Source organism: Lepidochelys kempii, chromosome 4, assembly GCF_965140285.1.
Source record: "Lepidochelys kempii isolate rLepKem1 chromosome 4, rLepKem1.hap1, whole genome shotgun sequence".
Classification (NCBI taxonomy): Eukaryota; Metazoa; Chordata; order Testudines; family Cheloniidae; genus Lepidochelys; species Lepidochelys kempii.
In genome coordinates, this window is record NC_136383.1 from 14,430,251 (window position 1) to 14,457,650 (window position 27,400).

The window sequence follows — 27,400 nt, forward strand, 5'->3', positions numbered from 1 at the left end:
GGCAACTGGCTCGAGGGAGAATAAAACGAACACCTGAATATTCACTCAAAACTCTGAACAAAGCAACATTTTTTTAAAAAAAGGTGGGGAAGCTGTTTAGGAACACCGGTCCATCCTGATGCTCTGTGAGAAAGCTCCTCCTTGGGATATTCCCACCCGGAATGGAAGAAGGAAGAGCTAGACATGTCAGAAGAGATTTTGTTCTCACCAGATTTTCAGCCCAGTTTGCCTACTCCAAAAGCTTGTTCAGGCATCTAGGGCCAGGTTTTCAGATGGTGTGAAGTGATGTCAATTTTCCCAGGGCCCCAGTCTAGCAAAACACTTAAGTGTGTGCCTACCTTTAAGCATGTGAGCTGCTCCAGTGGTTTAAGCAAATGAACAGTCCCACACAGAGGTATGCACTTGCTTAAGTGCTTTGCTGGTTCAGGACTCAGCTGAGGATCTGGCCCCTGGAGTCTAGGCTGATTACTCAAGGTGAGGCTAATGAGGTTTATTTGTCTTTCCAGGCAATAAGTGTGTGTATTCTCTGATTCAGAAGGCAAATACTCTAGCAGATGAGCGAGGCAGCAGGAAGTATGGCCTAATGGATTGGGCACAGCATGGGGCTGGCTTGGACAGACACATGTCTGGGAGCCAGGGGCTCCTGAAGTCTATTGACCGGGACGAGCAGATGAATGACTGACAGACGTATGGGAAGGGTTGAAATGGCAGACTGCAACTTTAATTAATTATACCTTGGGGAGGGGCATGCCAGTGCTCAGCCCCCACTCTCGCATTCCGGGTTGTTAATTGGTTCCAGCGTGGCTTACAGGGCTTTAACCACAAACCAAACAATAACTTGGGGTAGACTCTCCTGGGTCTACTGCCAAGACTCAGCTCTGTTGTGAAACCTCTTCTGTAAGGTGTGTGTGTGTGTGTGTGTGTGTGTGAAATAAGAGGCACAATGCTGAGGGGGGAAGTGTGGGGGAACCTCAGTCTGCAAAGATTTCAAGCCCCTCTGCCCCATGAGTTCAAAGCCCAGCTGTGCAGTCCTGGGTCTCCTTTACCTCTGGGAGCTGGCCCTTTTCGCCGTTCCCTGTGCTGGACACCGGTCACAAGTCAGTAGTCGTAACGGCATTCTATGAATCTTGAATCATATTGTTCTCAACCCAGTTGAGCCTGTAGGAGGGTGCGAGGAAGATGAAAAACCCACCAGTCTGCATGGCAGTTTGGCCCAATGGGAATTTTTCCCCCGATCCCTAAAGACAGGCAACTGGTCAGCCCCGTGGCCCCATAAGTGGCACAGCTTCTAATCTGTTGCTAAGGGGAGAGAGGGTATGTCTAGACTGTGATTTAAAAACCCATGACACTGAGTCTTAGAGCTGATTTGGGATTGTGGGTCTTGGGCTGCAGGGCTATAAGACTGCAGTGTAGTCGTTTGGACTCAGGCTGGAGCCCGGGCTCTGAGAGCCTCCCCTGCTAAAGGTGGCGAGAGGGTAATCTCATATGTGCTACTGATTTGCTGTGGGGCCTTGGGTAACTCATGTGACCTCCCTGTGCCTCGGTTTACCCATCTGTAAAACCAGCATACTCGTACTTCACTAACCATTGAAGTGCTTAATTTGTTAATGTTTGCACAGTACTCTGAGGATATAGGGCCAAATTCTCCACTAGTGTCATCTGGTGAAAGTCCATTGAAATCAATGGAGCTATCCCAATTTACACCAACAGAGCATTTGGCTCACAAAGTCCTTAGCAGTGTTGTTAGCTAGAGAACTGTCCCATGTTAGCTCCAATGACAGCTCTCTGTTATGTTCTCTTGAACGCTGTATTTACCACCTTGTCTTTAGTCAGTTTGACTTTCTAACTGACTGATCCCGGAAAGGAAATATTTCAGTTCACTTATGTGACTGCTGACTTGGGCGTGTGGGTTAAACTCACAGTGTTGTCAGGGATGATCGCAGACCTGAATGTGGACTGTGTGTCTTTAAAATAAATTATTTAAAGCAAAAAGAAAAAAAAATCTTAGGAAAATTAGCTGCAGTTTGAAAACAGAATATTTTGTCAAAATCAAATTTATTTCAATGAGGGAGAATCATTCTAATGGCTGAGAAGAATGCAAAGATTAAATGAGGTATGAATAGCTGTAAGATGGGACAATTACCACCTCAGAAACAATATATTTGTAAAGTTAATTCCTCTTGAACATGAACAATCTCCTTACACTTGACCCCCTTCTATTGCCTCTTCCATGCTTGAACTCTCCTTGAACTTTGAAGATCCATCTTGAGAGTATGATACGGCCATCTCCTTTGCATCTGGTTATTTTAGCTCCAATGTGCAGCCCTAAAACGGCAATTATGGTGATATATTGCTCAAGTCACCTGACATGGATTAGTATCGGGATCAGCACATTTATGCACGCAGGAGTAGTCAATGCAGACTACAGCTATGATTTTAAATGACTTGATTAATTCTGAAACAACATTTCAGAGTCCATTAGGTCCAGCAGGTGTTGGGGTTCAGTCTGCACTTCCAGCCTGCGCCGAATGTTCAGATCTCGTTCCCTTAAAGAACAAGAACACATTGTATTTATTGCTTCTCTTTGCCAAGATTCTTTTCTTTCTCCCTTCAGTAAAAGTTTATTGGTCTTGAGGGCAACTTGGACAATAAGTTCTTTTCCTAAGTCACATGGCTGAATTCAGATTTCCGAACTGTAAAATGTCCCTTTAAATCTCTGGGTGGATACAGTAAGGTGTGTACCAGCACCCGAGCCTTAATTTTGTACTCGTTGGTCAGCAGACCTGTGTCTTTAATACACAGGAAAGGACAACTGTGTGGCGGCTACAAAGAATATGTGCCTGCTTCTGATATCACCCTGATTTTAAACCAGTGTAACTTTGATGTAAGTGGATTTTCTTCTAATTTACCGCAATGAAGAATGATTAGCAAGGTCAAGAAATTGTAATCTACTTGATAGCATTCATTTCTTAGAGTGACAGCTGGATCCTCAGCTGGTGCATTTCAGTGCCGCGCCATTGACTTCAATGGAATTATGCTATTTGACACCAGCAGAGGATGCGACACGGAGTTTTTGTTGCAATAAAAGCATAGCCTGAACATACCTGCATATACAGTTGAAAATGTGATGATATTGTACTGTGTGGGCTAGATCCTTTTGTATATCGATCTAGCTCTGCTGACATTGGTAGAGCTCTGTTGATTCACACCAGATGAAGATTTGGCTGTCAATATAAGAAAGCAAGCTAAGGTAGATTCGTAAAATCAAGGGATCTGATTTTAATCTCTCACCACCCTTCTTTGGACTGTTAGCCATACAGGGCTAGATCCTCAGCTGGTGTAAATCAGGATAGCTCTGGTGAACTGGCCCTAAATGTTAGTGTTTAAAAGCACTGGTGGTTGGGGTTGTTAGACACTGGGGAATACGATTCACTGTTGCTCTGTTGTACCGTGTGTGGTCAGTTCAACTGTGGGAAAATGAGGGTGAAATGCTGCTAAATCAGAATGGGGAGGATTTGCACACACTTTACGCAGGTGGAAAGGATTGCACAAGGTGCAGAGCAAGGGAGACTCAGGCCTTGGAGGTATATTCACTTGTTTTCTCGGGAGAAGGAGCAAATATAAGCAGAGCTTCAGGGAGTCTCTGGTGCAGGCAGTGTATACCCCACTGTTTTAGTCTTTTGCTAGAGCGCTGAATAGACCCCCAGTCGCTTTCTGTTGTGGCTCAAACTTTTTTTTAAAAAATTGTGGGGCGGGGGGATGGGGGGTGATAATGAAATGGTCATCGCAAGCCATCCTCTGGATGTTCGTACATCAAACACTGCAGTGCAGAGGAGAAGCAGATAAACAAGCCCATCATAGTCAACGGGTCAGATTCATCGGAGTTGGCCCTGGGAAGAGTTAATAAACATCTTACTGCTGCTGCCACTCGGTGTTCTGTGGAAGTGGAGGAGGGATTTTAAGTTTTGGCTGAAGTTTAATAGGAACAATGCTGCAGACTTCACTGATGGGATGTGCTGACGCTGCATCTCCTTGGTGCCCTGGCCCATCCCCCAGACCGGCTGACAATGCCCCGTCTTGGGGCTGGTCTGACTCCTTATGTTCCCTAACCCAGCAGAGGGGAGTTAGGGTCATTTTCTCCTACAACCACTTGCTCCCAGCAGACTTTCTGCCCCAGGAGGCCTGCACCTGGGTTTATGTTGTAGAAGATGGCATAAACCCAGGCTGAATCTGGCCCAATATATGGAGTATTAAGATATAGACCTATAATAGCAGCATTAATAAAGTCAGGGTAAAGGCATGTCTGGCTCCAATGTGCGACCATTTTAATGTTATCGGCTTTATGTCTTCTAAGAACTGGGTCCTGGAGCTCCATGGGGCCCCTGAGTTACCTGGTGAATATGCGTGAAGCTTTTGGAACACGTAAACCCCTGTACGCCCTGATTCAGGAACACTCTTACACATGTGCTTACGTGCATTGAAGTCAATATGCTCTAGGAATGTGCTTAAAGTTAAGCATGTGCTTAAGCACAGGCATAAAGTTAAGGGTATATGGAACTGCTGGCCTGAATAAAAGCCTATAAGCAGTAGGCATTGCTATTGCCATCGCTATGTTAAAACCAAGCCGCCGTAGTTGTGCTGCGATATGAGCTTGGGAATGGGAACCAGCTGTGGCTTAACTACGGGTACGTCTACACTGCAAACCCCCCAGCAAAGTGGGGTCTCAGCCCAGGCTCCAACCAGAGGAGGAATGGCTACACTGCTGTTTTTAGCTCCGCTGCATGAGTCTGAGTCAGCTGACCTGGGCTCTGAGAGTCGCTGCTATGGGGTTTCTTCGGTGGTGTGGTTTTTTTTTTGTTTTTGTTTGTTTGGTTTTTTTTGCAGTGTAGACGTACCCTCAGAGACCTCAGAAAAATATGTAGGATGTATAAATATGCTGATCTAGTAGAGCTGCTTCTGTCAGCCAGAGGCTACACTTTCTATCACCCAGGCAAGCGACGGGTAAAACCAGAAAGCCTCCCTGGAGAGTCGTAGGATCATAGACTATCAAGGTTGGAAGGGACCTCAGGAGGTCATCTAGTCCAACCCCCTGCTCAAAGCAAGACCAATCCCCAATTAAATCATCTCAGCCAGGGCTTTGTCAAACCTGACCTTAAAAACCTCAAAGGAAGGAGATTCCACCACCTCCCCAGGTAACCCATTCCAGTGCCTCACCACCCTCCTAGTGAAATAGTTTTTCCTAATATCCAACCTAGACCTCCCTCACTGCAACTTGAGACCATTGCTCCTTGTTCTGTCAGTCATCGCTGGGCTGGTCCTCCAGACTCTGTTACTCTGTGTGGGCGCAGGTAACAAAAAGGGGAAAAGAAACTAAGTTAATAACTTTACCGAGACAAAGCAGCTGATGTGGGGTCGGATAAAGCAGGCAGTTTTGTGGTTCAAATATGGACTAGACAGACAGATTAGATGGAAGGAACAAGAATCATTGACAGATGCTTTTTGTGCATTCATTGCCGCGTTGTTAAATCTGTTAGGCCACATCCTGAAGTCCTTACTCTGTCTTTATTCAGGCAAAACTCCCATTGAAATTAATGGGAGTTCAGCCCAAGTAAGACTGAAGGCTCAACTCTGATACCCTTGCTTGTGTGGAGTAGTGCCTTGTTTCTCAAGTAGTCCCATTGAGAGGACTGCTTGGTTTCAGTTAGTGGGAGATAGGCCTAGATCCTCAAAGGTGTTTAGGAGCCTAAGATACTAACTAATCCATGTGAATAAGAATATTGGAGTCCAGCATGTGTGAGGAGTTCAGTATTTGCCTGGTTGTTTTGAAGCCAGTAGCCCTTAGCATATACTGTGGAAGAGAATATGTGTAAAGGCCAGTTCCCATTCTCTCTGGAGAATCCCAGAGAAGGGAGCTCCCAAATGGATGTTGCTTCTGTTTGGACTGAGCACATTATGGGCCCAGTTCTTCAAGCACTTCTTTATGGAGCACCCTTTTACCTGGATGGGAGTTCCTGGTCTCGGAGACTAGCAGAGTGGGGCCCTCTTTTTGGAAATATCTACCAGTGTAGAGACCCTATGGGCCTGATCCAAAGCCCATTGAAAGAGGTAACAGTCTTTCCATAGACATTGGTGGGGTTTCGATTAGACCCTAAAAGGACCAATGCCACTCTCCTCCTCAATGGAGATAATAATTTTCTCTGAATTTACACCGATGGAACTGGTGGAGAATGCAGCACTTATGCCTAGAGCAAACATTCAGAATTGTTACATCGTTCACCTGCACATCTACCAATGTGATATACGCCATCATGTGCCAGCAATGCCCTTTTACTATGTACATTGGCCAAACTGGACAGTCTCTGCGCAAAAGAATAAATGGACACAAATCGGACATCAAGAATTGCAACATTCAAAAACCAGTAGTAGAGCACATCAATCTCCCTGGACACTCAATAACAGACTTAAAAGTGGCCATTCTTAAATAAAAACACTTCAAAAACAGACTTCAACGAGAAACTGAAGAACTGGAATTAATTTGCAAACTGGACACCATCAAATTAGGCCTGAATAAAGACTGGGAGTGGCTGGGTCACTACAAAAAGTAATTTTCCCTCTGTTAATATTCTCTCCTTCTTGTCAACTGTTGAGAATAGGCCACTTCCACCTTAATTGAATTGGCCTCGTTAGCACTGACCCCCTACTTGGTAAGGCAACTCCCATCTTTACATGTGCTGTTTTTATATATATATATACACTGCTTACTGTATTTTTCACTCCATGCATCTGATGAAGTGGGTTTAGCCCACAAAAGCTTATGCCCAAATAAATGTGTTAGTCTCTAAGGTGCCACAAGGACTCCTTGTTGTTTTTGCTGATTCAGACTAACACGGCTACCGCTCTGATATGTGATAGAGTAACTCTGGCTTTGCCTTGTAGACAGTGTAGTTCATGTAGATCAGTTGATAGGAAAACAGTTTTAACTTTACCGGGTGCACCTGTCTGTCTGTCTTTTAAAAAATATCCAGTTCTTGCCTTTTTAAACTGGTGAATAGAGCTGGCTGAGAAAGATTGTTTATTAGGGTGGAAAATTTTCAGTGAAAAAGGTTTTGCTTTCATTTAAATGTTTCCTCAATAGATTATGGGGGGAAGGGTTGGTTTCTGAAAAAAAACCCTGAAAAATGCAATTGAAAATGGACATTTTGGGCTGAAATTTCAATTTTTGTGCAAAGGTCATTTTTTTGTCAAAAAAAAAAAATTCAGACAGAAATCTTGGCCCAGTGACAGTGCTGAAACCCGATGGTTCTGTGCTTGTGCGCCTTCCTGCAGGCTAGCAGCACTTCCACTCCTTTGAAATGATATTCGGGAAAATACAACACCCTTTGTACAACCAAAACTCTCACCACGTTCAAATAAAGGCAGTGTTTTCTGCCCAAACCTTTTGCCTACCTCAGCTCTCTCAGTGCCACTTTCTCTTTAAATCCTAGATCAAAAACATGCCATCACACCTTTATTATTTTGTAAAGCTCTGATCTCCATTCTAAGGGCAATTTATATCAAAGCCCAATTGTTTTGAGTAATTATTTTTGCATATTCATAGATTGCAAGGCCAGAAAGGACCACTATGACTATCTAGTCTGACCAGCTGTATAACGCAGGCCAGAGAACTGCCCCCAAATAATTCCTGTTTGAACTACAGCTTATCTTTAAAAAAAAAAACCCAACAACCCAATATTGATTTTAAAATTAGCAATGATAGCAAATCCACCAGTTTTGTTTATTTAGATTGTAAGCTTTTTATGGGAGAAACAGTTTCTTAGTATGGTTTGTTCAGTGCCTAGCTCAGTGGGGCCCTGCTTTTGACCAGTGTCTTTATGTGCTAATATTGCAAATGGCCCCTTTTTGTTTATAATTAACTGCTGGCTTTTTCAAAAACTGGATCTGGTTCCAAACTTTGCAACTTGAGTTTGCCCCCATTTTAAAGTGGTACCTTTAGGCTTTCTTGAGGGGGCAGCTGCCATATGTTGCATGCCTGCGGGTGCAACCACAGAACGCAACCACCTCTTTGTGCAACGAACAGGACGGACTGCACCCAAGGAAAAAAATCCTATAGCTAGAGAGACACCATTAGGGGGAGCTCTGTATCTTACAATAAATCTGTACTTGAACACCAATGTAAATCACAGCCTAAAGCAAATTCTGTACCCCTCAGATGTAATGATGCATTCATAGAGAGATTCATGAAGCAGTTTTTATGTGGGGCAAATATGCAGTGAAGGATGGGTAGGATCCACTCCCAACCCGAAGAGATGGTATGGGGCATCTGCTGCTGCTACTCCAGTCTGTTGGCTGGAGCAGAGACAGCAAACCCTTTACACAGGGGACTGTGGCCACAACCCTATCCTTGCCCTGGCCTTCCTCAAATCCTCTCCTCTGTGGAGAACTGGCAAAAACTGCATCTCTGTACGCGGGTGAAGTCTCCCCGGGTATCTGCTGTCCAGTCTTGTATGGTGGTTGCTATGCAGCACTGATGTGCGCGAGGTGGACCTTCCCTGGCTCCTAAAGAGCTAAGTAAATTTCACCTCTCAGTGGCTTGCGCTAGTCTGTTTCAAACCCCATGTAACCCTGACCGATTAAGCAATGATCCACTGGATCTCGTGCTGGAGGGAGCCTCTAGATTTGTCATTTTGCAGCCCCAGGTACTGGTGCACCGCTCACCTGACTGCAGTTCCTGCCACAAGACACACAGTGAGTCTGGGCGTGGGGCCATGAGGATGGAAGTCGCAGGAGGAAGAACTGGCTGAGCAGCCGGCCGTTGATGGAACAATAGAAGATAAAGTTATGACGTTCATTAGGTCATCTGGATCATCCGGAGACCATGCAGGATTGTTGGGTGCAGCTATTTTCTGGCGTTCAGTTTTAAATATCCCAAGAGCTGGACCTTCCAGCATTTGCCTTGAGCGACGGCTCCACTGAATAGAATTGGTTTTACTATCCAGAAGTTTTCCTTCAGAGTCAGCCCAGCTTTCTCTTTTGTTAATTTCAGCCCATTATTCCTAACTATACTCCCTAGTACCACGCTAAATAATTCTTCTTCCTCATTGGAGTGTACACCCCTCAAACATTTGTAGAGCGTTACGGTGTCCTCAATTAGCCATTGTTCTAGCCATGCTAGAGAGTACTGGTCCTGGGGCTAAAACACTGGACCGGGACTCAGGGGCCTGGTGTTCAGTCTCCCCCTCTGCCACTGGTTTCCTGTATGAATTTAGGCAAGTCACTTCATTTTGTTGTGCCTCAGTTCCCTGTCTGTAAAATGGGGATAATAGTACCTCTGTTGTCTGTGTTGTTTCCTTAGATTGTTGAGGCAGAGGCTGTTGCTTGCTAGCTGTACAGTTCCTTGCACATTAGGGCACTGACCTCATTTGGGGCATCTAGCCACTACTGCAATCTAACTGTACATATTTTGCTTGTTCATCTATGTCCTCATGCCTGTTCCTTTAGCTGCTGGAGCGTTTTTTGTTGCTCTTCTCTCAGCTACCTCCAACTCCTCAACCTCTTTCTGGACTGGAGGCACCTAGAATTGAATTCAGTATTTCAGGCTTGGCAGTTCTCACAATCCATATCCAAAAGCTGTCCAAGCTGAGGTGAGTATATACGACCTGTGATGAGTGGGAGTGTTCTGCCGGGTTTGAACAGTGTCAGTAAGAGTTATGTGCAGATGGAGGGCAGTGGATGGCCCTTAAAGGTCACATCTAAGATCAAAACTGAGTCCTAAATGCAGGTGTGTGTGGAAAGCTCAGTCTTCTTCTGTGACTTCATCTTCTTCGGGGTAGCGCTAGTCACTTCTACCCCACCACCGCCTGGAATGATAATGGAGCAAGTTAATCTTTAGCCTGTAAAGCAGCAGATACAATCTAAAATGCCTCCCATTATGCTGAGTGGAAATGAGTTTCTAGCTGAGTATTCAGTGGTGTGAAATGCACCGCAGGGCTCTCAAATGGACAGCGGTCCTATGCCCAGAAAACTAACAGAAAAGGTACAGCATTCTGACAATAAACTGCGTACATTACGAATGACTGAGAGTGGCAAGATACCATTCTCTATCTAATACCTGATCAATTCCATGGAAATATTTCCTTTGAAGCTGAAACTGACCTCAGGCATGCTTTAGTGCAGTGCTTCTCAAGCTATCTGATGTGGGGGACCGGCAATTTTTTCCCCAATGTGTGCGCAGACCGGCAGCCGGTGGCTCGCGGACCGGCACCGGTCTGCGGACCACCACTTTGAGTAGCGCAGCTTTAGTGCAAACGCTCAATCAGATGATGCTAAGCTGGGCTTGCCTCTCCCCCAGTCTTCGCTAAATGAGTAGATTCTAGCACAGAGGCACAGGCCAACTGCAAGCGTTCAGTGGAATATCCAAATCATTAGTTTGTTTAGATCCCAAATCCCATTTCTCAGCACTGTCAGTTTTTCCCTTGCGGAGCCGTGAAAGACAGTTAAAGGGACTTTTGGTGACATCCCCTCTGTTTAATGAAGCTTGGAGTTATGGGCAAGTGACTCGAACTGCCGTTATTATCTGCATGAGTGACTAAAGGCCGAGGGTCTAGATATGTGCAAAGAGTTTCACAGCAAATGTGCGCATTGATCATTCATAATCAGACCAACCAGGTCAGGGGGGCTGGGGAGATGAAGAGCTCTGAAAAAGCTGACAAATGAAGCAGCAGTGCTTGGGGGTTAATGTAATATTCAAACAGAATGAGATCTTCATTTTCTTATAAGCTTGTCACTTTTCCCTTCCTGTGACATTTTGCCAGAGAGTGCAGTGAGGAGAGCAAGTGTGTGTGTGTGTGTTCTGGGTAGGGTCTCTCTCTCTCTCTCTCTCTCAATCAAATAGATCTAATCACAGAAGGAAAAAGAGGAGAGGAGTTTACTTCCTTTGTTTTTGCATCATTTATGCACATCACTTCTACAGTGCTCTTCCTCTTTTTTTAACAGACTCTGTTAAAAGGAAAAGGAGGACTTGCGGCACCTTAGAGACTAACCAATTTATTTGAGCATAAGCTTTCGTGAGCTACAGCTCACTTCATCGGGTGGCCCTGATTTATAACTTAAACTGTCTGTTAAAGTTTAATAACTGCCCAGGCCAGATTCTGCCCCTTGAATGGGCTTGCATGGGGTGCAAAATCAGGACCGAGTTTGGCTCCCCAAGTGTAACACAAAATAATGTTGAGCACCCAATATGGAGAGAATGCTGTCTGCTTTTTTGCAACCTTTGCACTCTTTCAAGTGAGGCCTGGGGCCAAAAGCAAACTTCTAGCTGTGCTCATATGCCGGGAGCATTGTCATTGCTCCACTGTGGTTTTTAGTGGCTCATTGGCACTTTAAAAATAATAAATATGTCTCCTGACAATTTTAAACTGCTTTACAAAATATAATTAAACCTCACAACATACCGTTAGGTATCATTATGCCCATTTTATGGATAGATAAACTGAGGCATTGGAAAGGTAGGTGATTTACCCAATGTGCATATTAAGTCAGGGACTAGTACTCAGGAGTCCTTGTTTTCAGTCCTGTGTTCTAACCACTGTACAAGACTACAAAGTAACAGTGGCATAGCACAGAAGCTACAGCAAGGACCAGTTGTATGTTAGTGAAGGGGGAATTAACTGCTAATAGTAGACATCTTGTGCTTCATGAAAATCTTAGCTGAGACCCACCTGGATTTTGAGATTGATCTGGCATGCTGTGGGTTAGAGGAGCTCAATGCTCTAATGAATAAGAGAAGCTTGACAAATGGAGGTTTGTGGCTCCTGTAAGCTCTTTGCAGAATCAACAATTATTCCACAGTTACAATTCTGTGTGCATTGATGGAGTCAGCTGTTCAGGGACAAAGTCCTCTCCCCCAGATACAGAATGCACCAGAACTTAAGGTCTGATTTATACATGTCCTCAGCAGCACCCACAACCCAGACCAGATTTTCAAATTTGTTCATTACCTAGCCACTCCCACCCCGGGGAATAGCTAGCCGTGTGGGGACGAAAAGGAGAGCTGAGCTCTTACAAAAATCTGGCTTCCTGTTTGGGTGCCTAAATGGGCGTTGATGGGTGCTGAACTCTTTTGAAAATCTGGCCCTTAGTTTTTCAGTGAGAGGTTAGTATCAGTTTTGTGTCATAGCAGTTCACATTTCTATAGCCTCTTCCATCTAGGGATCTCAAAACACTTTAGAGCTATAGTAAACGTACCCTCCCAACACCCCTGTGAGGTAGGGAGAGGATTACTTTGATTTTACAGTTAGGGAAACTGGGGCTGGGAGAGACTTGCTAAAGATCAGATAGAAGGTCCCTGCCAGAGCTGAGAATAGAGTTCACAAGTCTAGTGTCTCATTTGCATATGAGAGTCACAGACCATCTGTTCAAGCCATTTGAAAATGTGGTTACATGCCGAAGACCAGATCCTCAGCTGATGTAAAATCACTTGCACCTCCACTGAAGTCCGTTGAGCTATACTGATTTACACCAGCCGAGGATTTGGCCCTTGATTCCAATTCTAATGTCAGTGAAGGCTGGTTGTAAATGTATGCAAATCCATTGACTTCAGTGGAATTAGTTCTAATTTACACTAGCAAGTGATCAGAACCAGGGCCTTAAAGTAGGCTTACTAAGGCTTGAAAGACTGGCCTGGTGAATAAGGCACTAGACTAGTTCTCATGAAACCTGGGTTCCAGTGCCTGGCTTAGTCATAGATTTACTATATAAATTTAGGGAAATCACTTCGTCTGTTTCTCAGTTCTTCATCTGTAAAATGGGAATATTGCACAGGGTGGCTCTCAGGCTAAAAGCCATGTGTGATTGTGAGGTGCTCAGATGCTTGGTGACATGGGCCCCATACTCCCTCTGTGAGCTTGGACAAGTCATTCACTTTCTCTGTCTTTCAGTTCCTCTTTGGTAGAATGGAGATGATCATGCTTCCTTGATTTGTCATTTCTCATTTGACTAAAAGCTCTTGAAGGCAGGGTTTGCCCCTTCCTATGTATTTGTACAGCTCCAAGCACAATGGGGCCTGACCCCGGGGTGGCTTCTACATGCTGTTGTGATGCATAATAATATTAAATATTTCTTAATTGCCAAATCAGGGATTCCTTTTGCCATTTTTCTCTGTTAACAACTTTTGCAATTCATCAGCTTCCTGTAAACTTACAAAGTCACAGTACTTTCCTGAGACGAGCCCCTTCTCAGAGGTATGCTTTTGTCTCCTAGATTCATATTAAATATTTCAGTTTGTTAAACTTTTAATCCGAACTCTGATCTCTTCAGGGGTCTGCCCAGTTTATGACCTCTTTCCAATAAACAAGTTTTAAACAAGCTGCCACATCAGTTTTTGCAATGGAAACAAATGGGAGACAGGGAGGAGAGCAAATCATAAAAGAGTGACATTTGGAATGAATTGCCAGGCCTGTGTCTCTTTTTCCCTACAAAAATTCATTTACATTTTTGGGAAAACACAACCATCTCATTAAAAGGAATCACTCTCATTCTCTCTAGCCAGGAGAATGGGCTGCTCTATGGGCTTTTTGAAATGTATATTTAACCAGGCAAAAGGCTTAGTGTATCAAACTGAAATTAATGCACCGAATCCTGGAAGATTTTTTTTCTTTCTGGAATTTTAAATGATTTAAACTGTGAATGGAAGTGCAAAAACTGTCAGCTTATTGGACTTGATCTGCCATAATGGAGTGTACACACTTTTGGGGCTCCTTTCTTTGAGCGGTTTTGGTGCTTCTAGCAAGTGCTCAAAGAAGCTAATGTATCCATCTATTATCTGATTTTGTTTGTCAAATTTTCATACTGCATCAGATCCTTGGTCTGCCTGGCTGGCTTTCAGAAATAATTATGGGCTAGATTGTAAACATTGTACTCATGTTGGCTAAGTTACTCACCCATGCAGTCTCATTGGCTTTCATGGCACTGTTTGTGTGAGTAACTGTTCACTATTATGAGTGCAGGGTTCACAGTCTGGAGCTATGATCCTTTTGCCATTAATATTCAGGCAGAACTCCCTGGTAACTTCAAAGAGGAGATCTGCTTAAAAATCTGTGAAATTATATGGCCCGATATCAGGATGAGGAACATGGTGGTTTGGGATTCTCGATAAGAACTGGAGCCAGATAGGATTTGAAAGCGGAGAACCTGGTTGCTCTTTGGTGACCTCTGTAAAATGAGCAGATCATCTTGGTTTGTAGTGGTCTTCTTCACCAAAACCTCGGTCACAATTGGAACAGTTACTGGAAGCCTCCACAGAGACGAAAGATGGAATGAGCTGTGTCCTGCAGTGAAAGATGAGGTCACTGATGTTGTACCCACATTGTGCTTTTTGGACGATGGAAAACTTTAGTCCTCAGGGCTGCGGTACAATGCCTTTTACAGGTACTTAATTGACAGCGTTGCCTCACTCTTCCCCATTAAACACAAACCAAAAAGCACACTTCTATTTTACAATGACATTCTTTGTCAGTAGTGCCCTTAGTATGATAAGTGAATTTGGAGAAAAAGGGTCAGTTTCAGGAGGGCCTAAATTTGGTGTGACACCTAGACTGGCCCCTCAGCATGTAACCCTGATCTCTGTGCATGCTCAATAAATGGTCAGTAGGGTTGCCAACTGTCTAATGGCACAAAACCGACCACCCTTGCCCCGCCCCTGCACGGCCCCTTCTCCGAAGCCCCGCCCCAATTCACGCCATCTTCCCTCCCTCCGTTGCTCACTCTCCCGCACCCTCACTCACTTTCATTGGGCTGGGGCAGGGGGATGGGGTGAGGGCTCCATCTGAGGGTGCAGGCTCTGGGGTGGGGCAGGGGATGAGGGATTTGGGGTGCTGGAGGGGGCTCATGGCTGGGGCAGGTGGTTGGGCTGCAGAGGGGTTGCGGGGTGCGGGGTGCGGGCTCCGGGAGGGAGTTTGGGTGCAGGAGGGGGCTCAGGGCTGGGGTTGAGGTGCGGAAGTGGGTGCGGTGTCCAGGCTTTAGCTGGGCAGCACTTACCTCAGGTGGCTCCCGGTTGGCAGTGCAGCGGGACTAAGGGAGGCTCCCTGCCTGCCCTGGCTCTGCATGACTCCCAGAGGCGGCTAGCATGTCCGGCCTGGCTCCTAGGCTGCTCTGTGCCTGCAGGCGCCACCCCTGCAGCTCCAGCTGGGAGCTCCAGCATGGGAGTGGCAGCGCGCAGAGCCCCTGTAGCTGTGCCTCCGCCTAGGAGCCGAAGGGAAATGCCAGTCATTTCCAGGAGCTGTGTGGAGCCTGGGCAGGCAGGGAGCCTGCCTTAGCCCTGCTGTGCCGACAACTGGACTTTTAACAGCCCAGTCAGCAGTGCCGACCGGAGCCACCAGCGTCCCTTTTTGACCGGCCATTCCAGTTGCAAACCGGATGCCTGGCAACCCTAATGGTCAGGCCCAGAGTTTCTGACTCTGAACAAGTTATCCTTTCACTAAGAAAAATGAGCTATTTGTATAGATTGGTATTTCTCTGGAAAATTAATTCTTGAAGGCAAAAATAGAAGCAAATCTTGTGTTGCATTCACCTCATCAAATATATTGGCCAAGCTGGGGTGCATGACATTTTAGGCTGGGGGAAGGATAGGTTGCGAAGTAAAAAAGTTGCAAATATACTGAAAATGTACCAGTGTGAAGATTTTCTTCGAAAATCAGTTCAAGCCCATTGTCAGCATTGGTGTGCAGCTGGGCACTGCTCCTATTGCACAAGAAACATAACAAATGTAGACATGTTTTGCTTAATGCTACAAGTGCCCAGAGTCAGCTGGTTACTGGTAATGTTGACTGAAACAATATCCTGTCTTGTTTCTGAATGTTTCTGTGAGACGCATTTGTATTAATATTCGTCAGTGGTGCCATCATGAATGTTGTCCTTCAAATAATGCCATGGTTCCAAAACTGCCATTGACTTGATGGCTTATGAACAAAGTCCATTGGTGGGGCTTGATGCCAGCAAGCTTGACGAGCAATAACAATGCAAATTCTCTTTACTTTGCACCTGATGAAGTGAGCTGTAGCTTACAAAAGCTTATGCTCAAATAAATTGGTTAGTCTCTAAGGTGCCACAAGTCCTCCTTTTCTTTTTTCGGATACAGACTAACGCGGCTGCTACTCTGAAACCTCTCTTTACTTTGTAATCTGTCCAGATTGCAAATGCTATGCTCTGAGAAGATTTACCAGGAGCTGAATTTTATCCATTCCCATAGCTGCTTCTGAGATATCCCGGGTGTTACAACAACTAGAATGTCAAACTTCAGCTAGTGTATGGTTTGAAATAGAACTCAGGTCTTTCTTTGAAATGTTATGATGAAAGAGGCGGACAATAATGGGGTATCTCTCCTTGACTTTTATTTCCTGGACAGTAAATTGTAGGACAGGCTGGAGGCCAAGAGAGAGAAGATAATAGTCATATGTTTTTCTCTAGGTAAAGAAAATGTTCAGGGTGAGAAGAAATATATGTGAGTGGTGGAAAGAAGATGAGGAACCTGTACCCTGCGGGTTGGGAGGAGAAGTGGGACAGCCAGAACAGAATTAAATCTGAGGGCATAATGGTTATTTTTATGACATGGTGGCAGATAAACCATTCCATTTCCCACCAGGACCCCACCCTCAGAACATTGACTTTTACGACCCACACAAAGGTTATCACTTTTTAAAAAATGCAAATCCCCATATTAACATCGGCAAATTACCTGTGAAAGTACAAAGCAAACCAGCGGCCTCTACATAGTCAAACTACATAGAAATGTAGTGATGTGGCGTTTATAAAGGATTTGGATGCTTATCTGAATTATCCAAGCCTGTGGCAGATTCCACCAAGCCACATGACCTTCTTGCTCACACATAACACCCCCTTCCACTTTACCAAGTATTGCCTTCCAGCGGGGAAGGACAGCGGGGCTGCTATTCGCCATCTCCAATTTGTGGAGGAGTTTCTCTGTCCCTGTCACTCATGAAAGGTCTTGAGGACAAGACCTAGGGTGTGATGTGCTTGTGTAAGGGGACTGTTGCCCCCTTACTAACATTCAGTGGGGGTGTTTTGGTTGGCTAGCTCCCAGTACTAAAAGGGGAAGGGTCGATGGGGAATCAGGACCCTGAGACTGACAGCCCCCAGGAACAATGGGGAGAGGCCAATGCTCCAGGTCAGCCTGAATGACGGGGCGAGCAGGCTAATCAGGGAGTCAAGAGGCCAGGGAGGTCCCGTCCTCTGTGTGAACTGGATTTGCCTGGGTCAGACAGAGTGGGGCCGAGCTAAGGAGAAAGCAAGGGCCTGAGCAGAGCTGTGCCAGATCCAGAGGGACCAGAAAAGCAGCCCTTGTCCTGGGAGCAGAGCTGCAGCCCCAAAGCCAGAGGCACAGCCCGGAGAGAGCAGACTTGCCCTGGGAGGAGAGCTGCAGCAACCAGATCCAGAAGGACCAGAAAAGCAGCCCAGAGAGAGCAGACCCTGTCCTGGGAGCAGAGCTGCAGCCCCAAAGCCAGAGGCACAGCCAGAGAGAGCAGACTTGCCCTGGGAGGAGAGCTGCAGCAGCCAGAGCCAGAGGGGCCAGAAAAGCAGCCCAGGAAGCAGGTCAGTGCTGGGAGCAGTCACAGAAGGAGCCTGCAGAGCAGGCCTGTCCTGGGAGCAGAGCTGCGGCAACCAGAGGCAGAGGGGCCAAGGAAGCAGCCCAGGGAGCTGGAGGCAGAGCAGCAGCAGTGCAGAGACAGAGTGGTGGAGCTGGGGCTGGAGCAGTCCAGAGCTGGGTGCGGTGAGCAGCTGGGGAGAGCGAGGGGGACCCTGGGCAGCGGGCCCAGCACAGGGAGACGCCGCAGCCAAGAGGCTCTGCAGGCCAGGCTTGGATCGTAACCCCGACAGGGCAGGGGCGACACTGGGAAGAAGGGTCCTACCACTTAGAGCCTGAGAGCGTGTGGCCACCACCAGAGCAAGTGTCCAACCCACAGCATCCCTGCAGCACAGCCAGGGCCTGAGAAGAAGGCCTGGGACTTACAAGGAACAGACTGTTGTTGCCAGCACAGAGTGCCCAAGGCAAGCAACAGCTGGGTTTGTTGCCCGGTATGCATCGCGCCAATGACCACAACGGGCTGGAGAAGCAGAGAGATTTATTTGGAGCTCCAAATAGGGCGCAGGGAGACTGAGCTGTCTCAAATCCTGCAGCCCCGCATGCAGATTCTAGTATACATTTTATACCTTCGCCTACTTCACTACACAAGCTTATGCAACCAATTACCTGTTGCCCTGTACAATATTGTAGCCAATCAGCTAAAGCAGCCAGTTGTGTTTTTCCTCAGTAGCATTGCCCGAGCCTTGCCTTATTTGGGTCTCTTTGTTACTGGTTTTTGCTAAACGTTTCTGCCTTATCTATATGTTTCCCAGGCCGAAGCTGGCCTTGGCTGGCGAGCCCTGTACAAGCCTGTCTGTTTGTGTGCTAGCTTCCTCATCGTTGTTCAGGGTCACAGAAAGTTCAAGGAGCAGAGGGGCTTCAAGGAGCAGAGGGGCTTCAGTTTGCCTGGGCCTAGAGCAAGAGGGCTTCATCGACACTCGTGGTCTTCCACCCTCCCGAGTTACCTAGAGTAGTGCCCAGCGTCACCAACACTGTGAACTGCCCGGACATTCCAGAGACACTGTTTGTGATGTTCCCTGCCACAGAGCGGGTTGATGTGTTTCCTTTAACCTTTCCCATTTTTCCTTATTCTTTTTAAAATTAATTGTTGATTAAATAACTTGCATTTGCTTTAACTTGTATGTAATGGTCAGTGGGTCAGAGAAGTGCCCAGTGCAGAGAGCATACCCCGGAGTGGGGACAGCCTAGCCCCTGTCCTAGGTGACCACAGCAGGATTTGGGGTTGAGCCCCCCAGGAATCCTGGGCCCAGCCTTGTTGGGGTTACAAGGACTCTGCCAGACAGGAGAGTGGAAGGGGAGTCCTCAAGGGCAGGGAGGCCACTGGGTAAAGGAAGTGGGAGTGAGGACTCTGATCCTTTCGCTAGCCCACTTCACCAAGGTAGTGCAGAAGCCAGGAAAGTTCCCCACAAGAGCGGGACTATTCCCCCTCTTACACTTGCTTATTTCAGAGATGCACGTGCAACTCTGCAGCATCTGCTAGAGGCCTGTCTGCCAAGGATAGTGATACCTCATCATCTATTTGCTCCTGCTGAAAAGGTTTTCCTATAACAGGAAGATGAGTAGTATGACTTGACTGATGCCAGCATCATTACAGCTCACCACCTTGCCTGTGTCCTGAGAAAGCTGTAAGATGGCACATAGACTCCCGTCAGCGGCTGCCTTGCAGTTGCCAAGTACTGGCTAAGGACTACCTGTAAAAATCTTTCTTTGTTATGCACTGCTCGTACAGTCATTCCATCGTGTGCAGAGCAGAAGCCCACCATCTCCCCGCCTTCTGCTTCAGATGGTGGCGTGGGAGATAAGTCAAGATTTGCAGGTCTGGCTTGAGGAGATGCCAGGCTTAGGAGATCCAGCAGCTGCAGATATTACAGGCTGCAATGAGCATACTGTCTACAGCCGCTGCTTTTCAATATCGCCTTCACAATGAGCAAAGCAAGGAATGTGGAGAAACTCGCTGTCGTGCACTGTGCCTGTCCCACGTTGGCACTGTTGTATGACACCACCAACCGAAGGGGGGAGAGAGAGACGAGAGATGGCTACATGATCTTCTTAGATTCAATCCAGTTTGTTCATAAGGTAATGGGCACTGCTGCTTGGAGGTGGCTAAAGTGGACCCAGTGACACCATTCACATGGAGCCAGTAATTTGATCACGGGTCCACATCAGCTTAATCTCGCAGCTGGAAAAGGCATGCTGCAGCCTGCACTGGTCTGAGAAGTTCTGGAGCAGCCTTGACTGAGTGAATGGGATGGCTTCTGCTGGGAATATTCCAGTGGCAGACCCTAGGCCTGTGTGTGATGCAGCCGAGTTCTCATCTTCCCCAGTGGACCGCTCCGGGGTATTTGGACAGACCCAGAGCAAAAGCTAGACCTGGGCCTTCTGAGCAGTCCTGGGGATCACCAGCGCGCAGCAGCAATCCAGCTGTGCCTGCTCTGCTGAGAGCTGCTGTAGGTGCAAGGGAAGGTGGTGGAGGGGCTCTATGCTGGCTCTGTTCCTCTGGAGAATTGCCCTGCAGAAGGGGATCTCTCAGCTGGCCACTTAGGTGCATTTTGAATCTGCTTTATGGCACTGAGAGAGGCCAGACAGACTTAATGGGGCTGAGGCTCTGGCTCACTGTTTTGTTTGCTTTTTAAAATATTACCAAAATGGTCTGATTTGTGCTAGAACTGATACAGACCCACACTGGGTTTTGACCTGTAATTACAAGCCTAGAGTGAGGACTTTGTCTTTATGTGTTTTTTCTACCCTTCCTTTCCCGCCCTAGCATAGTGGTGTAGGTACAGTGTGGTATGCACAGGAAAGCTATAGGGGGAATAAATATATGCAGCCAAATCTGCTCTGTGTTACACTGGTGTAAATCCAGATACACTCCAGCGAAGTCAGTGGAATTACACCGGTGTGAGATAGTTGTACATGAAAAGAGAATCAACCCCATACACTACTGAATATAAAAGTAATAGATGCCATTTCATTTATATATAGACAATTAGGCCGAGAGCTACAAATATATAAGCTCCTAACTTGCATTGAAATCAGTGGAAGCTAGGAACCTGGATAGGGCACTGGGTTGGCAATCAGGAGACCTGAGGGGTATCCGCAGCTCTGCCACTGACCTGCTGTATGACCTTGGGCAAATCAGTTCACCTCCCTGTGCCTCTGTTTCTCCTTCCTGCCTTTATTTGTCTTATCGATTTAGAGTGGGGCAGGGGCTGTCTTTTTGTTATATTTTTCTATAGTGCTTTGCACAATGGGACTTGATCTAAGGTAGGGCCTAGGTGCGCTAATGGAATACAAATTAATATCAATAATGATATTTTAAACTTGAGTTCATTTTAATAAAGTAGACACATGTTCACAGTTATGATTGTGTAGTTTCTGAGGCATCTCTGATCACTGCATTGGCTTCTGGTCAGATTAGAAGAGAATGACAGTTCTTATTTTAGTGTCAGATCATTCTAACTTTGGTTTCTCTTTTATTGGGACTTTGGCAAGAAGTTTAATAAGAGAATGAAAATGCCTCAAACTGCCCGGCAATTTTCCTTCTTTCCCACTAGGTGGCCAGCTGTGTCGTGTCCAAGAAAGGTTCTCTGCCTTGATATTTGAGGGACCCTTAGTGAGAAACGTACCCCTCAATCTGCCAAAGCCCAAATGTGGGGCTGGAAAAGAGAGACACGAAAACTCTGTGCTGGCAGGAAACTTCCAGTGCTGTGAGATTTAAACACTTGGTGTTACAATAAATCTTTCTATAACCTGCTTTTTTGTTTCTGACATAAACCATTTTCAACAATAAAAGTGAGGGGACACCAAATCTGAGTGGAAGACTGGGAACTAAAATGAGTGACCTCCATCAAAATCAGGGCTATCTGGCAGGGCAGGGCGATAAGTGACTTTATTTTTCTCTTCACTTTATTCTCTTCTGTTTTTGTTTTAACATGCTGTAGATACAGGTTTCCTTTTTCTTATTAAATATTCACTGTGCTTATTTCCATGAATTTTAAACTCTTAATCAGAATTCTGATCTCTGCTCCGTTTCCAATCACTTGCCAATAAGCAAGTTATAAACCAGCTGCCATGTAGGATTTTGCAATAGTGAGTGACCGGGAGACCGCAAGGGAACCCCCTCATTCCATGGCTTGCTCTTTTATGAATTGCTCTTGTGTCCTGTTTGCCTTGCAAGGATTCATTTGTTGTGGACAAACACAACCAGCTAACGTTTCACTCCTGTCTGGAAGGATCTACCAAGGACTTCAAAGCTGCTCTGACCCAAGTACGCAGCAGTGGGGTGCTGTGACATTTTTAGTTGGGCATGCAGTTCTACATGTGTATGCAAAATGGCGTCCTCCATGCAGGATGATTTCACATGTACAGTGTGTGGAGCACACCATTTTGTTCTATAAAATGGCAGCCTCCACGTGTGTTCAGGGACCAGACAGAATCACCCCGGGAATACAGCCGGTCCTGGGGCATGCAATGCAGACGATGCATGCACTCACAGCAAGCCACTGATTCTCAGGGAATGTGAAATGCAAGTGTCTTGTTCTCCTGTTCAACTGATTCTTTGGAAACTGTATTCTCGAAAGTATGCGTGGGACCTGACACTCCACTGCTGTGTACTGTCTACGTCTGTGCCCTGCACGCTGTAGTATCTGAGCCGCTCACAGTCATTCGTGTATTGAGGTAAAGAAGGTGAGCTCAGGAAGTACAAGCCCCATTTTTGAGAGGCACAGGGTAAATTAAGTAATTTGACCCATGTCACACTGGAAGTCAGTGGCTGCGCTGTGAACTGAGTTTGGGTCTGCTGAGTCCCTATTCACCTTGGGCCAGATTTTTAAAGGTATTTAGACCCCAGAAGATGCAGACTGGCACTTACTGGGATTTTCAAAAGCAGCTGGGTTCATTACTCCCATTGAAATCAACCTGCTTAGGCACTTGGATAAAACCCACTTGGTGCCAACCTCCATCTTTTGATGCCTGTACACCTTTAAAAACTGGCCCTTTGTATCCACCGCTTTGTGTTGTCACTTACATCTCTGCAAAGTGTCTGGAGAATGCTACCAAGTCAGAATTCTCCACTCCTGTGAGTCCTCCCCCAGGGGTGGGTGGGACTCACTCATGTGCATCGGGGTTGCAGGATCAGCCTGTTGGAGTAGCCTAGCTTCTGTACAAGTGTTTTAACTGATTTTCCATAATGTTTTAACACTGGGAAAGCTCGGTTTTACCGAAGGCAGTGGAGACGTTCATCCTTTCCTGTCTGGGCTTCCCATACCTTTCTGCCATATAGTAATCCAAATCACCTTGCTACTAATATATCCCTTTCTTCAGAAACTTTTACTGGGCTTGATTCTCCATGGTACTGTTCCTTGTATATAGCCATTTATACCTGTGCAAACTATACACGTGTGACCCCTGGTGGAGGGAGAGGATGGGGGACCCTTGTATGGGGAGGCATGGGGCAAAGGGGGGATTTGAGGGGTGTGCACACAGCCACTGGCCTGGTGAGGAAAATGGGGGACCCTGGCATAGGAGGAATGGGGAGCATACCGGGCTGCTGGCATCAGGGCAAGGGGAGTGTGGGGGCACACAGAACCCATGGCATAGGGGAAGAATGGAGGACCCTGATATGGGGTGAAAGGGGGAAATCAGGAAGAGAGGACACAGAGGGAAAGGAGGGTATGGGTAAGAAAGGGGGAAATGGGGGTGCACAGAGCTCCTGGCATGGGGGAAAAGGGGGGACCCTGGTATGAGGGGAGGAGGGAACAGGATGTGATTAATGTCACATGGTGTAGCAAGTGGTGAGTCTCCCCTGCTGCTCTCTGCACCTGCTGTTGCCTTCCTGCTTCCTTCTCCAGCTGTTTAGAATTTGCTTCCAAAAGGAGCCACCTCATTCTCAAAAACCACTTGTGGGTGAGAGGAGAGGCCTCTGCAGGTCTGCTCTGAATGCTAGAGATGGACAGTGGGGTTGTGCCAAACCTCAGTGAGTTCTTTGTTCTTCAGAACCGAAAGCAAAGGCAGAGATGATTGGGATCGATCTATCTATCTATGGCCCCCATTCCCATGGGATCTAAGCTCCTCACAACATTTAACGAGTGCATCCTCACAACACTCCTGTGGGGGCAGGCAGTGCTAAGTCTCTCTGCCTCCATTGTGACCTGGGGATAAAAGTGACAAGACCACACAGAGAGCCTGCAGTAGAGCAGAAGATTGAAACTGGATCTCTCAGCTAGTACCGACAATGGGACCATACTTCCTCTCTGGAATCTCTGCCTCATTTTCTCCAAAGCCCTAGTGCCCAGGAGGGAATTCTGAGAAGGGGACTTTGTCTTCCCGCATCTCCATTCAAAACATGAGTTTCGGGCCTTCAATCCCATCTGTTGTTCTTGGGGAGGCAAAGGTCAAGGTAAGCAAGTGCAATGGGGGAAGGACTCCTTTCTGAAACTACGGTTGCAAGGCCGCACTGCGATGCCTGGAAAAAAATCACGTTGGTGTCTGTGATGTCAAGGTTGGGGCACGAATAGACCCTTATTGGAGGCGTGGCAGAGAGAGCATTAAGAACGTCTCTGCCTGGGGTTAAATTTCATTCTGTGGCATTTATTTTCAAAGGGTGGAAAGTGGAGTTTCATGATGACAAAACGAGGTCTAAGTTTGAGGTGGCTTATGATTGCCATCTGTGAGTGTGAGGGAACCTCTGGGCCAGCTCCTCAACTGGTGTAAATCAGCTGAGCTCCATTGACGTCAATGAAGCACCTCTGATTTAAACCAGCTGAAGATCTGGCCTGCAGTGATTTATTAGATACAGTTCCCCCTTGACTAGCAGATTAATATCTAGAGCTGGTCAGAACATGGAAATTCTGACATTTTGGCCACTTGTTTTCATTCTGAGTTGGAATGAAATTTCCTGTGGAATGAAAATTCCAAAAATTTCAATTCAGAACTATATTTGCAACCTACCTATTAATATTCCAGTAACCTGTAATAATTCCTTCTAAGCCACTGTGATCATCTCTTTTTTTAGCTGGGTGCTGTATTTGGGGCTTGGGAGATCTAAACTATTTCCCTAAGTTAAGTAACCTCGCACCTTCTTGTCAACTGTCTAAATGGGCCATCTTGATTATCACTACAAAAGTTTTTTTCTCTTGCTGATAATAGCTTATCTTAACTAATTAGGCTCTCACAGTTTGTATGGTGACTTCCAACTTATCTGTATGTGTACACATATATATCTCCTCTTACTATATGTTCCATTCTATGCATCCGATGAAGTGGGCCCATGAAAGCTTATGCTCTAATAAATTTGTTAGTCTCTAAGGTGCCACAAGTACTCCTGTTCTTTAAACTCCCCTTGATATGTATGTGTAATTCCCATTGACGCTAATTGAAGCTGCTTTTCCAGATCCAGGCCTTCTGGAACATGTACGTTGGTTTCAGCTGTCATGACACGAAAGACCAGTCTCGTTACTAGTAGTCTTACCTGTAACACCACCTGGAAAACATACAGGACTCCCACTTTAAATGCAATGATATTTGTCATGGAGTAGCCATGCGCTAAGTGTATACAAAACGCAATTTCTGTTTGTGGAAGAGCTACTTGAGTGGAAAATTCAGCCACTTCACCTGAGGTGAACCTCACTCAGTAGCATTGTGACAGCATTCTCATTTCTCAGCTTTTTGTTTTATGAGAAAACTTGTTGTCAGACCAGCCTTAAAGTGATAGTCTGGCTCTAGCTATGAAGAAGTCTCTTTTACTCTGTGTGTGTGTGCGCATGTGCCAAAGTCTCATCCGGGGGTTTTGTTGACTGTGGGGAGGAGAGAGAGGGGAATTAAAAAACTCAGCTAAGGATTTTCTGAATCTGGACAGAACCAATTAGTGTCCAATTGATAAAAAGGCTTTTTGTGTATGTTTAGGGCCAAATCCTGATCTTTGTGAAGTCAGCAGGGTTCTGCCACATACTTCAGTGGAACCAGAGGTTTGGCTTGTAGTGTTTGTTTTTTTTATTTCTGGAATAAAAATTGAAATAAACCAAAAAGAAAAGGAGTACTTGTGGCACCTTAGAGACTAACCAATTTATTTGAGCATGAGCTTTGTAGCTCACGAAAGCTCATGCTCAAATAAATTGGTTAGTCTCTAAGGTGCCACAAGTACTCCTTTTCTTTTTGCGAATACAGACTAACACGGCTGTTACTCTGAAACCTGAAATAAACCTGTTAGTCTCATTGTTAATTAGCAAAGAAGAGACAATCTAGGTGCTCCCCTACATTCCTATTTCTATTTATGAAATCACGTGTCTTTTTTAAAACATTAAAAACATTTAAAGCATTAAAACATAGCATTCCACTACTAGGTACATTTGAGAACCTACAGAGGGAGATTTTCCGACATGCTTAAGGAACGTAGGAGCACAAGCTTTGCTGACTTTCAATGAGGAGTTCTGCTCCTAAACTCCTTAGGTGTTTTTGAAAATCGTCCCCATAAAGAATACCATATTCCCTAATTTCACAGAATAAATTCCTAGTCCTACAAATCCTTACTCATGTGACTAGTCCTTCCTCCATTCTATTCCATTTAAGACAAATGAATGAGAGAATTTCAAAACTTTAGTGCTTCACATATGCTATTTTGGTGTGCTTCTATTAGTAATAATACAGGACAAAGTGTTGTTCCAATATAACATTATTCTCCCATTTCCTTCCTGTAAAACGGAATCTTTCCTTTCCTCACATTTCTAGAGGCTCACACAATTGGGCCCTTAACTGTCCTTACTTGTTCTTATTAGACTGAGGAGGCCACACACTATGGCTATCGACTTCGATAGGAGCAGGATCTTAAGTTGCTTCTATCCTTATAAAAAAATCCAAGAGAATGTATATGGATGGAATCAATAGGGTCCTATGGTAATTTAAAAGGTTTCAGTAAAAAACACTGTAAAAACCTACAGAATTTAATCAAAAATGAAATCTCTTCTGTAGGATTTTGGAGCCGTCCTATAGAATTCTAGAGCAGGAATATGATTATTTTTTAAATTACATTTTCTACGATGGTTCCAAAACACACTAAACAAAGCTCTCCATTTTCTGTTAAATCCTGTAAGACCTTCTTACAAGGTTATTTTTTTGCCTAAGCATTTTGCCACTCTATAGAGCGTGCCTTAATGTTTAATTTATACGCAAACGGCACACTCCTGAGTCCTTACTGACCCGCTGGCTGTGCCACTGGCTGTGTAGAAATGCTAAAGGCAGAGTACTGCACAACGTTCCTGTTACAATAGGCAAGGAAAAACTAAATGCAGGGAGGCTCATGAACGGTATAAAATGCATCCATTTAAGCATCCCTTTCTTCCGATTTTCCTTTTTTTCCACCGGACATTAGGAAAACTGTCAGCTTTTCCTGGTAAGAGAGAGATGATACAATCCACTGAATTTCAGATGGCTTCTTGACAGAATGCAACAAATAAATACAAAGCATTTTATACCCCCCATTAGCCCACATCCCACTCCACTTCCACCTACAGATGTAGGAGGATCTCTCTCTTTCTGAAGATTATTTTCAATTAATTTTTACCTTTAATCAGAAAAGGTAGCTGTAAGTAGAGTTGTTTCACTGTTTGACCTCCCAAAAGCAAACAGCAAACTTTCACCAACAGCTTTTAGGAAGGCTTCCATTCCTCTCGCATCTGTGGATATTCAGGGGCGAAGTTCGTAACAGTATTCATTTCCACTAGAGAGTCTACATTCATTTGGTCTGGCAAT

General features: G+C 45.6%; 1 long non-coding RNA gene across 6 annotated transcripts in view; it reads left to right on the top strand.

Moving 5' to 3' along the window:
• Nucleotides 1–2,782: 2,782 nt before the first annotated feature.
• The window catches only part of LOC140910162 (uncharacterized), a 379,881-nt gene continuing 355,263 nt past the window's right edge, over nt 2,783–27,400 (top strand). For all 6 annotated transcript variants that reach the window (XR_012158436.1, XR_012158437.2, XR_012158434.2 and 3 more), the window contains exon 1: nt 2,783–2,884. This is a non-coding gene — a long non-coding RNA (uncharacterized LOC140910162). The remainder of the gene's footprint in view (nt 2,885–27,400) is intronic.